Here is a 13163-nt window from a genome sequence, read left to right on the forward strand (position 1 = left end):
TATTTTCAAACCAGCCACCTTTCCATATGTCTCTATCTTTTCTATCAATTTTGATGCTGTTTCTAAAGGGTCTTCTAAGATGAAAACCAGATCATCCACAAATGCTTGCAGCTTAAATTCTTCCTTTTTGATTTTCATTCCTTTTATATTCTTTTCATCTCTAATATTTCTGTTTAACACTTCCAAAGTTAACACAAACAACAAAGGTGATAGTGGGCACCCTTGTCTTGTTCCTTTTCTTATATTAATAGAGTCTGTCAGTTCTCCCTCTATCATTACCTTTGCCATTTGCTTATAGTATATAGTTTCTATTGCTTGAATAAATTTTCTAGCAAAACCCATCTGTTCCAACAGTAATAACATGAATCGTCAATTCACATTATCAAATGCCTTCTGTGCATCTAAAAATATCAGAGCCATTTGTTTTTCAGGATGTGCCTCGTAGTATTCCAAGGTATCCAAGATTACTCTCATATTATCTTTAATTTATCTCTTTTGCAGGGTGGAGATGGTGTCACAATGATACGGCATGAGATCTTGGAGGTCTGAGATCGCTGCTGATATCTTTGCTCCTGGACGGTCTTATCGGATCTAAACCGTCCTGAAGAGACGATGAAACTGAAGAGTGCATCCTGTCAATCCCAGGGATACTGCAAAGTCCCTGGTAGATCCAGGAGAAGCTCTTCTTGCCAGCGGCAAAGAGGCAGCCATTAAAGCTGCTGAAGTTGGGACAGCTACGAAATGGAAGAGAGCAGAAAGAGAGAGTGTGCAGGTTTGGTGAGAAATTTTTTTTATTTTAAGATCTGAAAGGACACCCTAAGGAAAAGAAAGAATCTGTAAAAGTTTTGAGTGATTAAGCGGCAATTTTAAACAGGAATGTCAAAGTAGTGTTTTCTTTTGTTTTTTTTTCTCATTGCTGGATTTTCTATATATGATCTTGTATTTTGAAACTGGACTGGTTTTTTTTTGTTTATATCTATTTTTTTCTTCTCCTTTTTGATTTTGTAATATTTTAGGCTAGAGGCTCCCTTTAGTTATTTCATTTTTTAAAAAAAAATCTTTTCTTTTTTTTATTAATTCTTATTATATTCTGCTCGGAAAAGGAGGGGGAAAGTGAGAGCAAAGAAACTTTGTAACACTGCCAACTAGAGGCTTGAAAATATTCTATTTTCCTGTGACCAGACAAAGCTGAGAAAGAAAGAACTGAGACTCTTTTTCAAGGACATTGCCTGTTTGATAAGATAGAAGGAAGAGCATGGGAGAGTATTATTGCAGGTGCTCTTCTGGGTTTCTATCAACAGCTGGAGTCTTGTGTTGAAACATAGGGGGAAAAAAGGTGATAAGTTTTTGGAGAAGAGCGTTATAATAAGAGCCTTGGATAATCAAACAAAGTGCAGTGTGCCCTTTTTACTTTTCCTAAGTTGTGCTATCCCGCTCACCAGCTTTATTGTATTTTTTTTACCTTTTTTTGTAATAACTATTTGGTTTTTTTGGCTTTGTTGGAGCTTGTCTTTGTTTTTCTTTTCTTTTCTGTTTTTGGAAGTCTAATCTCTATGTTTGCTTTTTATTTTAAAGGGAAAGCCTTAAAAGCTCCCCCCCCCCCACTTTCCTGGTATTTTTGTTTTTTCAACTACCTTTCTGGTTTATTTTTATGCACTTTTTTATTTGAGATCTTTCAATTGGATTAAGGTGTTGAAGAACCTGAAGAATTTTTCCTTTTCCTTTTTTTTTCTTTTTTCTTTTCTTAAGTCTTCTTCTTTATCTAACTATTGATTGGATTAAGGTATACAAGAACCTGAAGAAATTTTGTCCTCCCTTTTTTATTATTATTATTACTATTGGGCTTCTTTTTTCTACTATTTTTATTTTTAACTATAATTGGTTACATCACAATTGGATTAAAGTTTAGAAGAACCTGAAGATTTTGAATTGCTTAAAATGAGTAGGAAATCTATAGCTCCTGGTTCTTTAACTTCTACTTCTTCCTCTCCACTTTCTGGAGGACAACGTTCAATACAGACAATGTTAAAGCAAGAAAAAGAACAAGAAAAGGTGACTCTGCAGATGATTATGCAAGGAATTCAAAACATTCAAGCAAGATCAGAGAATATTGAAAAGAGAATAGAGAACATTGAACAAAGAACAGAGAACATTGAACAAAAAACAGAGAACATTGAACAAAGAACAGGGAAAACTGATGAAAAAGTGGAGAACATCCAACAAATGATTTTGAAGTATGATGAGAGATTCCAAAAAATTGAAGAAGATAAATGAAGAGACAAGAAGATTGGAGATATTGATAATAGATTAATGGTGGTTGAACAAGATAAAAGTGGTATGTTGAGATGGGAGATGGATAGATCAGAATTCTATCTTAGGTTCCAAAACATAGAGGAAGAAAAAGGACAAAACCTAGCTGAGATAATGATAGAAATACTGGCTGAAGCTTTGGAAATAACTCAAGAGAAGATGATGGATGGAATAGATGAGGTTTATCGAGTTTTCACAAGATATGTGATGCGAAATAGCTTACCAAGAGAAGTTCACATTAGATTTACAAAGAAAGCCTTTAAAACGCAAATATCGCAAGTGGCAAAAGAGAAAACATTGAAATAGAAAGACAAGGAGATTGTGGTCTTGAAACAAATCCCCAGAAGAGTGAGAGAGATGAGAAGAGAATACCGATTCCTGACTAAAATGCTACTTAAAAAAGAGGTGAATTATAGATGGCTGATTCCAGAAGGTTTAATGTTCCAGAAGGTTTAATGTACATGGCAAGAACAGAGACATAGAATTGACTCAATTGAGAAAGCGGAATTATTTTATACAGAATTTTTTGGAAGGAAAGAGGAAGAGGCAGAAAAAGAGATCTCACTAATTGAATTCCAAGAGGACTGCCAAATGGCGACTGAAAAAGAAGAAGGTGCAGTAGGTGGAAAGGTGGAAGCCAAAGAACAACGTGAACTAAGATCTATGAGAGCTGCTAAACTTAACTATAAAATATAACCATGGAAGAGAAAAAAATGGATTGCAATTGATATAAATGGACTTAACTCAGCCGTTAAAAGAAGGAAAACCTTTCATAAATTAGAGAAATTAAAATTTGATATAATTTGTCTACAAGAAGTACATATTAAAAAACAATATGAACAATTGTTGGTATAGCCAAAATTAGGGAAAATATTTGCTTCCTTGACCCAATGTAAGAAAAGAGGAGTGGTTTTATATATTAAAGAGACCATCCCAGCAAAATTGATCTATACCGATGATGATGGAAGAATACTAATGGTGGAAATAATGGACAATAATATGAAAACACTCCTGATTGCAATTTATGCTCCGAATGACAAACAAGAAGAATTCTACAAAAAATTACATATGAAAATAATTGAACTGGACTATGCTAATATAGTTATGATGGGAGATTTTAATGGAATTGTAGACAATAAATTGGACTATACAGCACAGAAAACAATAAAGCAAAACAGAAAGACTCTCCCTAAATCTTTTTTTTAAAATGGTAGATGAAATAAATTTAAAAGATTTAATTAAATTTAATTAAGATTTAATTAAAATTTAAAATTCACATGGAGAGAAAGAAATGCTAAAACCAAACAATATACCTTCTATTCAAATAGACACTTATCATGGTTCAGAATAGATATGATATGGATGTCAACAGAATTAATATCTAACATTCAAGAAATAAATATTGAAACAAGTACTTGGGCAGATGGCCAAGTTTGCCATGGTAGCAAAGAGAAGAAGGAAATCATTTGAGACTTCTATGGGAAATTATATATGCAAGAGAATATTGATGTGGAAAGAGTTAAGCAGTACTTACAGAATGCTAATTTACCTCAGATACCTAAAGAGACGGAAAAAATGTTAGAAAGCAACATAACGATGATGTAGCTAACTGAAGCACTCAAGAAGCAAAATAATGGAAAGGCACCAGGTCCAGATGGACTTCTGGCAGAATTTTATAAAACATTACAAGAATCGTTGAATCTTCCATTGCTAGAAGTTATGAATGAAGTTATGTTAAAGAAGAAGTTACCTAAATCATGGTCAGAAGCCTATATTACGTTTATTCCTAAAGAGGAGGCCGACCCATTACAAATTAAGAATTATAGACCCATTTCTCCACTAAATGCAGATTATAAAATCTTTGCTTCAATATTGGCAGAAAGATTTAAAAAATATTTAAATAATTTTATCCATCCTGATCAAAATGGATTTCTGCCAAAGAAGCAATCTGGAATTAAGGAGAAACTTCCTAAGAGGGAGGACAATTACCTAGTGGAACAACATCTTGCCTTCAAAAGTTATAGGTGCTTCATCGCTGGAGGTTTTTAAGACAAGATGGGACAGCCACCTGTCTGAAATGGTATAGGGTCTCCTGCTTGAGCAGAGGGTTGGACTATAAGACCTCCAAGGTCCCTTCTAGGTCTATACTGAGTGAATGTTCATAACCATTCATCATACAATTTCACCTCCAGATCCATTATCATCTTTGTTGCTCTTCTCTGAACTCTTTCTAGGAACTCAGCATCTTTTTTTAAATTTTGATGCTCTCCTATGTTGATGCAATCTAGGGCTGCATTGGCTTTTGGGCAGCTATAGGATACCGCTGGCTCATATTTCATGATTGTCCAAGAGCACTCCTATATCCCTCTCCCAGTTCCTGTGGTTGAGCCAGGTACCAGCTATTCGGTACTTGTACAAATGCTTATGTGCAGGGCCTTACTTTCCTCACCACTAAAATGCATTTTGTTGGATAGGTCCAGTGTCCGATACAAATACTCTTAACAGATCTCTGCAGAAGGGAGAAAAAAATAAGGCAACCTTCAACATTTAACTCCAGTCGTTTCTCTCCAGAGGTTGCTTTTATACTTTTCTTCTTAAATGAATATTAGCAATAATCCAAAGATTGCAGTAGACCGAAAATGACTTTCCATTATGCCCTTTCTCTCTTCATTTTTTAAAAAAAATATAATTCTCCACTGTTAAAACATTTAGTTAATTTATATATAGACTTCAGTGGAAGGCAGTTGATGAGGGCTAGCAATTTCCATGCCTTTATAACACAGCAAATCTCTGGAGAAAAATCTACCTCTTTAATTACCTTCATCATTTTTTTAAAGTTTCCCATCAAAGTTGATTGAACTGAATTATCTTGGAGTAAGTATCAGGTTTCACTTTACAGACAATAGAAAGCAATCAATATGAGACCAAAAAAAGTTTGTTATCCGTCTGCCCAGCTAGTCTAATATTGTCTGCTTTCAGTGCACTTTAAGATTTTAAATAGAAATGTTTACAACTGAGCTGGATACCATGGTGGGATAAAATTGATGGAAATATAGTAGCTAAGAGAAAGGGAAAAAGAGCAAGATAAACTAGTTAAATAGAATGCAAAGATATATAATAAAATAAATCTTAACATTCAAAAGCAATCTGTGTTTCAGTGAATTCATCACCTTTGGATGCAAACACAATATTTTCTATAAAATCTGTCATCTTCTGGACAGCCCTGACTATAAACTTAACCATTCTAGTGACTACATATATATTTGTGTCCTGAAGGAAATAAGATAATCTTTTGTCAGTCCCAGTTTATGGTTCTGTCAAGTAATGTCTGTAAATACCGAACCTTCGCTGAGACATAATTCAGAATTGAATAGAACTTGTGAATATCTTCTTTTTCTGATGCTCCACAAACACACATTCTTCTCAAGATACGATGCTCCATATTTAACAATAAAACCTAGCTGCTCAAATCTTGCCTTGGTTAGGGCTATCCTATGGTGTCGAGTCAAACCCATTGCCAAGTGTTTTTTTTTTTTTCTCTTTGAAAGGTCACTTTATTTTTTTAGCCAGCCATTTCAATGACCCGATGATGTTTGCAAGTGATGCTATATCAGTTTCGGTGTTATCATCCAAAAACTCTTTGTTTAAATATTGCCTTGGCCGACTGGCAATAAATGTTGTGTTGAGAGGCTGTGATGTGAGATTATTTGGAGAAATTGATTGATTTATGTGGGAGACTGAAGTGTGCTCCTCTTCAAGGCACACTTTTGATAGTCTGTCAGGTTCCATTTGAGGGGATCCTCCATTGAATGATGAAAGACTTTGGTTACTGTTAAGACTATAGATGGAGTGGGTGTCTATTTCAGCTCTACAACTCTAGCTGCCATCCTATCAATGGACAATGATTAATATATGTATGTATATGTATGTGTGTGTGTGTGTGTGTGTGTGTGTGTGTGTGTGTGCATATGTATGTATGTATGTATGTATGTATGTATGTATGTATGTATGTATGTATATGTGGGTGCTTCATCACTGGAAGCTTTTAAGAAGAGGTTGGACAGCCACTTATCTGAAATGATATAGGATCTTCTGCTCATGCAGGGGGTTGGACTAGAAGATCTCCAGGGTCCCTTTCAAATCTGTTGTTCTCAGAGGTGGGCTGCACTTTCGTTGACAAGGGGTTCACTGGTCGTCAGCACACACAAGGATTGGCAAGAAGCTGACTGGTTTGCTACCATAACAGGGGACAGGTGAACAATTATTCAGAAGAACTGGCTTGCTGTCAGGGTTCTGACAGATGCCCTAATAAAAACCATAAGCCTCCAGCCAAACTTCAAAAGAAATCCAATTATTTATTAGGAACAACATGTCACAATTATCCTAATGAAGCCAGCTCTGTCTCATGTAATTTATGGTGCACCTATGACCCTGTTTCCTTGCCTCTCCCCTGGGTGTGTCATAAATCACACTCTCCAATTGGAGCACCTTCATGGCTGGTGTGTCATAATCTCCAACCAGGACTTTCTCAGGTTCTGAAGACCACGCCCCTCCAACTGGATCGTTAACCTGTGAGATAGTCTTGGTAAGGTATGCATGGAATGTACTTCTGGTTTTTTATTTCCTTGTTGCTCCTTCAGGGTTTCTCCCACCTCCCTATGGCAACTCGAAAGGAGGCCAGGAATGCATTATGAGTTGACAACAGCAGTCACAAGCCCACTGCATTGTATGGGCAGGAGGAAAAGTTGCAAGAAACTGAAGTTGGATTTGATTTGTAAAGAGGTCTTGCATTTGACCTATAGAAGCCACTGAGATTCTCTCATAACAGTTTCTTGAGGGTTTTTTTAATAATCTTTTTGGCGATTGATGTCCTTGAATACCTGGGTTTGCTCCATTTCAGTTTGGCAAGAGAAGCCCACCAAACCAGCAAGCAGCAGTCTTTACATTTTTTTTTAACTTTTAGAGAAAGGACACTACTCACTGTAGGAACTTACCAGAGGAGAGAGGAATATATATATATATATATATAAATAATGTTGGAGAAAAAGAGTAGGGTGTGCATCACGGTGTCACAATGCACATTTTCTGATTCTTCTTACATAGTAACTAGCAATGGATACCTTTGACTAATGATTAATCTGAGACTTTGAATAAAGTTATAGCTTTTCTATTAGCTTTCTATATTATTTATAGAATTCATTAAAGTTGTAACTTCAGGCACAGTTGAGACACTTATAATCCCATTCGTATTTTATTAGTTTTCTGTATTATAGTATGATATAAGTCTCCTGTCATGGGCAGAGAGTTAGATTAGAAGGACTTAAAGTCCCTCTGCTCTGCTCTGCTCTACTTCTCTTCTCTCTACTCTACTCTGTATTCTACTTTACTCTACTCTGTATTCTATTCTACTTTAATTTACTCACTCTGTATTCTGTTCTATTCTATTCTATTCTATTCTATTCTATTCTATTCTATTCTATTCTATTCTGTTCTGTTCTGTTCTGTTCTGTTCTATTGCATTCCATTCCATTCCATTTCACTCCATTTCCTCTGTTCTGCTCTATTCAACATCATTATTTTATGTTCTCTTTTGTTGTGACCTAGGGTTAAAAAGAACAGGAAGTATACCTGCAGAGGAACACTTTCCTCAAGGACATCTATGGGGTTGGTGGCCAAATGAAGTCAAGATCCAGACAACGTGATCAAAGCCCTGCCCCCTTTTTACATGTGTGTGATGTGACTGGCATCTTGGCTATTGTGATACTTTCCCCACAGATCGTCCTATTTTCCTACAGGCAGCAAGATTTTTTCCCCTGAGGACTTCTTTGGGAAGAAGGTTTAAAAACAAATTCTCTTTCATCCCCTTAAATGAGAATGCAGGACACAGAGGTATTTGGTACCATAATTTGCAAATGCGACTTTCACTAATATGCTACTGTGTGGCAAGCCTACACCTACTTCTTGACTGGGTAACCCATTCCATTTCCTACGGTTCACATTGTAAGGCACACTAACATCTCAAAAGATGTCCACTCACCATGACCAAGTTACCATGACCAACTTGCTGTAGGCCAACTCACCATGGTCAATTTGCTGCAGGTCAACTCACCATGGCCAACTCGCTGCAGGCCAACTTACCATGACCAACTCTCCATGGCCAATTTGTTGCAAGCCAATTCACCATAGCCAACTTGCTGCAGGTCAATTCACCATGGCCAAATTGCTGTGGGCCAACTTGCTGCAGGTCAACTCATCATGACCAACTCTCCATGGACAATTTGTCACAAGACAACTCTCTAGGGGACAATTCAACAATTCAATTTAATTATTTAAAATAATTTTAAAAATATTTTAATTTTTTTATTCATATTTCATTTTGTCTCTCCTTTTGCATCTTTTCTTTCATTATTCTATTCCACCATTTCTTCTACATTAGTGTAACTCTTGTCCCATGGTGAGTTGTCTCGCAGTGAATTGGCTATGGCAGTTGGACCCAACAAATTGTTCCAGACCCACTGTTGCATCCACTGAGTTTGCTCATATCCAATGTGTAATGATAAAAAAAAATGCATCCACTGTAAATTGACAATGAATATTCCAGATTTGGTACATCTCTAATTGGTCTTTATCCAAGAAATTGTAGAGGTAATCCTTGTTTAGCCACCGCAGTAGAAATCAGTAACTATAGTGAAGGGTCACTAGGAGTGGTGTGGTGGCCTAGAGGTGGAGTTCTTGCCTCACAATCAGGTGGCTGTGAGTTTGATCCTAGGTAGAGGCAAATATTTCTCTCTCTGGGCACAATGAGAATATATCTGTTGAACAAAACTCCTCATTGGTGACAGGAAGGTCATCCGGCCAGTAAAATACTCTGCTAGCTTCATTCAGTTGCCCAGACTCTACCCCGCAAGGGATTATGGGGTTGTTAAGTGATGATGTATAGTGAAGGGTTACTAAGTGAAATTATGAGTGTATTTATGAACTTACTTCAGCTTTACAGGACTGGGAAGGTCATAAATATAAGGAGTGATCACAAAGTTACTTTTTCCTCACTGTCATAATTACGAGTGGTTCCTAAATAACTCAATCGCTAAATGAGGATTACCTGTATAGGTTCATGTTCAAGAACAGAAGACTGTCTAGGTTCTGGAATGGCCAGGTGATATTCTTCAGATGACAGACAAAAGAAGTTAAAAAAAAAATCTAAAAGAACAAAGCATGCTTTTTCGTTTATTTGGCATAGAGAGAACTCAAAGGCTTCACAAATATGCTCCCAGGGTCTTGACAGATCAATGAATGAATAATTCAGCCTTCTCATATTCAGTCAAAACCCTCCTCCCAAATTATTTATTTTATTTCACTTTACTTCCTTTCCCTTCCTTTTTCTTTTGTGATGGACACAATAACCTAGATCTAAAGAAATAAAAGTACATTAAAAGGGGTTTGATACAACCAGGACTTAGCTTTGATTTAAGTGGGAAGTTTCTTCCAGTTGGTTTTACTTTCCTTTCTCTCTCTCTCTTTCTCTCCCCCCTCCTTCTCCCCTCAAATGTCACTTTTATATCTGAGAGACTCAGTGAGTAAACAAATAAAAAATTCATTAGCAATAGGCAGCTGGAGGAAGATGAAAGGTTTTACAGTGTGAAAAATCAGATTTCCAAGACCGAGAACAAAACCAGGGGATTATTAGTGCAGTGTGGAGTTGAGTACGTACAGAAAGCATCACCCCCTGCAATTTTGGTGGAATTTACTAATATTTCAATCGCCATTACCTTGGCATCACTTTCAAAGTGTCCAGCTGCCCCAGAGGTGTGTTCAGGACTCATACGCCAGTGACAGCAGCCTGCCAGGTTCCAAAAAGCACCTTCTGTTGATCACCTTATCCTCAGGGGTCTTTTTAAGTTTTTGGAACTGCCTTGCAGGGTGCTTTTGAGCTAACTTGGTTGTGGTGAGTTAGAGTTGGGTATTGCTGTCAGTTATGGCTCTTGACACATCACTTTGTAGTCTCTCTTGAGTGGGAAACAAATGAACTCCATAGAATTCTTTTCTGATGTCTTCTTTTTGTACAGTATCCACCATACTATATATGACTGTAATATAGTTTCAGATAGCATCAATGTTGTTAACCCTCAACACTCTTTTTTCCACTATGTATTCCAAATGGTCTATGATATTTATATCTGTCTGTCTGTCTGTCTTATCTATCTATCTTTCTATATCATCTATGTATATGCACACACACATACATATGTTACTGTATTCTAAATTAATATAATTTAAAATACATAGCAGAAAAAAGAGTCTTCAGAGATAACAAGAGTGATATCGTACTATATAGTATCAGCTATGTACTATAGTACAGGGGTCTCCAACCTTGGCAACTTTAAGCCTGGCAGACTTCAATTCCCAGAATTCCCCAGCCAGAGTTGAAGTCTACCAGGCTTAAAGTTGCCAAGGTTGGAGACCCCTGATATAGTATATAATATAATACATAGTTTGTGTGTGTGTGTGTGTGTGTGTGTGTGTGTGTATCTATGTATAGACATACATTGTGTATATACATACCCACCCCACACATGTATGTGTACTGTTGGTATATATGTATATATATATATGTGTGTGTGTATGTATGTATGTATGTATGTATGTATGTATATTTCTTAAGTTTTCACGGGTACTTACAGGTATGGCATTCAGCTTTGTTCAGGTATTTTCCCACGTCATTGTAGTTGTGCTTTTAAAGTTGTAGCAACGTTTCGGCAGAATCTCATCTGCCATCATCAGGCTTCTGTATTGTGTTCGTCTGTGAGTCAGACTTTTACAGTGGTTTCAGATTTAAATTTGGGGCTAGCCTACTGCTGTGCCAGAATGGTTTTTTTCTTTATCCTGATTAGTTGGGAGTCTTGGTCTGTTTTTATTGGTCTTGGAGTTTGCTGTGTTCTGCTTGATTGGTGTTTCTAATATCTTCTGTCTGTTTTGTGGCTCACTTTGTATCTTGATTGGCTGGTAACATTGTGTTCCTTTATTGGAGGCCTTTAGTGCAGCTTGGCTCCTGGTAAATGGATGTCTATCATTTGTTAGGAAGCTATGTTTCATCTGGGTGTCTGGTTGGGGTGTGTTTGAGCTGGAGGTATCAGGGGGGATCTGTTTGTGCCCAGGTGCTTGTCTGGCTAGTGGTGTGGAGTTTTTTTTGTTTGTGAGTGCAGGCTTCCAAATAATTGACAGTCTGGTGGAATCATCTCTTCTATTCATGCTTTCTGGTCTTTTTTCAATCTCTATGGCTTCTCTGATGATTCTGTGGCTGGGGTTTTCTATAGTGGCTAGGGTTTTGGTGCCATTGAAGTTGATGCTATGACCTGTGGCTTCCATGTGTTGGACTAGTGAGGAAGTGTGTTCCAGCTTTTTGACTGCATTTTTGGATTCATCCAGGTGGGTACTTATTCTTCTATTGGTCTGTCCAATGTATGTGGCCAGGCATGATGCACAGGGGACTTTGTATATGCCTTGGTTTTCCAGGTCATATTTATATGTATGGTATTCAGCTTTGTTCGAGTATTTTCCCACGTCATTATAGTTGTGCTTTTAAAGTTGTAGCAATGTTTTGGCAGAATCTCATCTGCCATCATCAGGCTTCTGTATAGTGTTCGTCTGTGAGTCAGGCTTTCACAGCTGTTTCTGTTTTAAATCTGTTTTAAAGTCTGACTCACAGACGAATACAATACAGAAGCCTGATGATGGCAGATGAGATTCTGCTGAATCATTGCTACAACTTTAAAAGCACAACTATAATGACGTGGGAAAATACCCGAACAAAGCTGAATACCATACATGTAAGTAGCCGCGAAAACTTAAGAAAAAAAATACAGACACACACACACCATGTATCTGTGTGTTTCTATCTATCTATCTATCTATCTATCTATCTATCTATCTATCTATCTATCTATCTATCTATCTATCATCTATCATCTATCTATATTCTTTTGAGAGCGGGCATCAAAATTTCATTTTTTCTATGTTCACAGAAAAAAATGATGATAAAGGTTCTCTTATCTATCTTTCAATATTTATTTTTGGATTTAAGGGAAGCTGCCCATTGATGGAGAAATGACAGTTGCACACTCATCTCTTGAACATCTGGAGAAGGACCTTGATTGGAGACATAAGGGTGACAGTCAAGCTGAGAGCTCCTGAGTTCTCAGGACAGCAATCTTAGGTCTGTCAACCACCAAACATTCTCCTTCCAAGGTCACGAAATGAGGGGCAGACAGTCCACTCAAACAAGGGAAGAGTGAGAAGCAGCAGCAATGGCTTTAAACCACAGTTGGGTACAAGAAGGAAACTTCCTGCATGCGGACAGAAAGCAATCCACATTTCAAGCTGGCTTCTTTTCTAATTTGCAATAAAAGAACCTTCTCTAACTCTGCAGTGTTTATGTTGGAGACACTTCTGCCAAGTTGGAATCTAGCAGCCAAGATGTGTGTGAAGTTGGAGGGAAATGGAGATTTACTGTTGAGTCCTGGGCTGGCAACCCCTAACAGTGGAAAATGTTCTCGCTTGTGAAACCACTTTAAGTTGGTTGTAATGAAACACAAGATAATAAAGCTAGGACTGTCCAAATTGAAAAGGTGCAATGCAGGATAAAATGGCGCCTCCCCAGCTATGCAGGCCTAATAAATATTTTAAGGAAATTAATCAATAGAAGTTCTATATTAAAAAATAACCTATTAGTAGACACCTGCTGAAGACTTTTTTCCCCTAACCAGAATTCTCCGCATGACAATTTCTAAAATCTCATTCTTCCCCATTCATTTTTAATAAATACATTTTATGTTAGTTCCTTTAGCATGTCTGTT

This window comes from Pseudonaja textilis, chromosome 14 (assembly GCF_049901715.1).
Source record: "Pseudonaja textilis isolate UNSWEBS1 chromosome 14, rPseTex1.2, whole genome shotgun sequence".
In the NCBI taxonomy this organism is placed as follows: Eukaryota; Metazoa; Chordata; class Lepidosauria; order Squamata; family Elapidae; genus Pseudonaja; species Pseudonaja textilis.